Source organism: Mustelus asterias, unplaced genomic scaffold, assembly GCF_964213995.1.
Source record: "Mustelus asterias unplaced genomic scaffold, sMusAst1.hap1.1 HAP1_SCAFFOLD_143, whole genome shotgun sequence".
Classification (NCBI taxonomy): Eukaryota; Metazoa; Chordata; class Chondrichthyes; order Carcharhiniformes; family Triakidae; genus Mustelus; species Mustelus asterias.
The window spans coordinates 789,555-791,714 of record NW_027590169.1 but is presented as its reverse complement, the minus strand read 5'-3'; positions in this window follow the sequence as shown (position 1 = coordinate 791,714).

Genomic DNA, 2,160 nt, shown 5'->3' with positions numbered 1-2,160 from the left:
CACTCCTAATTGACAGGGAGCACTCCTAGGTGACGGGGCCCACTCCTTATTGACAGGGACCACTCCTCATGGATTGTGGGGCACTCCTCATTGACGGGGGGGGGGGGGGGGCACTCCTCATTGACGGTGGGGCAATCCTCATTGACAGGGTTAAGTCCTCATTGACACGGGTCACTCCTAATTGATAGGGGCCACTCCTAATTGACAAGGCGCAATCCTAATTGACAGGGGGCACCCCTATCTGACAGGGGGCACTTCAAATTGACAGGAGCACTCCTCGTTGACAGGGGGCACTCCTCTTTGACAGTGGACACCCCTCATTGACGGAGGGCACTCCCAATTGACACGGTGGCACTCCTAATTGACAGGGGTCATTCCTAGGTGACGGGGGCCACTCCTCATTGACAGGGGGCACTCCGCATTGATGGTGGGGCCCTCCTCATGGATGGTGGGGCACTCCTCATTTACGGTGGGGCACTCCTTATTGACGGGGGGCAATTCCTCATTGACGTGGGGGGAATCGTCATAGACGGAGCGGGGGGGGGGGGGCACTAATCATTCACAGGGTGGCACTCCTCATTGACGGTGGGGCAGTCCGCATTGACAGGGTGAAGTCCTCATTGACAGGGGGCTCTCCGAATTGACAGGGGTCACTCCTAATTGACAGAGGGCACTCCTAATTGACAGGCGGCACACTTCATTGACAGGGGGCACACCTCATTGAAAGGGGGCACTCCTCATTGACAGGGGGCACTCCTTATTGACATGGGGCACTCTTCATTGACAGGGGGCACTCCAAATGACAGGGGGCACTCCATTGACAGGGGGCACTCCAATTGACAGGGGGTAATTCAATCGACAGGGGCACTCCAATTGACAGGGTGTACTCCAATTGACATGGGGACTCCTAATTGACAGGGGCCACTCCTAAGTGGCAGCGGGCACTATCAATTGGCAGGGGGGACTACTAAATGCCAGGGGGCACACCAAATTGACAGGGGAACTCCAAATTGACAGGGGGCACTCCTAATTGACAGGGGAACTCCAAATTGACAGGGGGCACTCCTAATTGACAGGGGAACTCCAAATTGACAGGGGGCAATCATAATTGGCAGCGTCACTCCGAATTGGCATGGGGGCACTCCTAATTGACAGGGAGCACTCCTAATTGACAGGGGGCACTCCTAACTGACAGTGGGAGCTCCGAACTGACAAGCGGCACTCCTAATTGCAAGGGGGTACTCTTAATTGACAGGGGCCCCTCCTAATTGACAGGGTGTACTCCTAAACGTCAGGGGGCACTCCCCTTTGACAGGGTGCATTCCTCATTGACAGGGGCACTCCTCATTGACAGGGGCACTCCGCATTGATGGTGGGGCTCACCTCATGGACGGTGTGGCACTCCTCATTGACGGTGGGGCACTCCTCATTGACGGTGGGGCACACCCCATTGACGGGGTTCACTCCTCATTGACGTGGGGAATCCTCATTGACGGGGCGGGCACTACTCATTCATGGGTGGGGCACTCCTCATTGACGGTGGCGCACTCCTCATTGACAGGGTGAAGTCTTCATGGACAGGGGGCTCTTCTAATTGACAGGGGTCACTTCTACTTTACTGGGGCCACTGCTAATTTACAGGGGGAGCTCCTAACTGACAAGGGGCACTCCTCTATGAAAGGGGGCACTCCAAATTGACAGGGGAGACTCGTAATTGACGGGGGCAATCCTAATTTACAGGGGTCACTCCGCATTGACAGGGGACACTCGAATTGACGGGGGAGGAGGTGCACTCCAATTGACAGGGGGCACTCCAATCGATACGGGGCACTCCAATTGACATGGGGGACTCCTAATTGACATGGGGCACTCGTACTTGGCAGCGGGCACTCGTCATTGGCAGGGTGCACTCATAATTGAATGGGGTCACTCCGAATTGACTGGGGCCACTCCTAATTTCTATGGGGCGCTCCTCATTGACGGTGGGGTACACCTTATTGACGGTGGGGCATTCCCATTGACGGTGGGGCTCTCCTCATTGACGGGTGGGCACTCCTAATTTACTGGGGCCACTCCTAATTGACAGGGGGAGCTCCTAACTGACAAGGGGCACTCCTATATGAAAGGGGGCACTCCTATTTGACAGGGGAGTCACGTAAT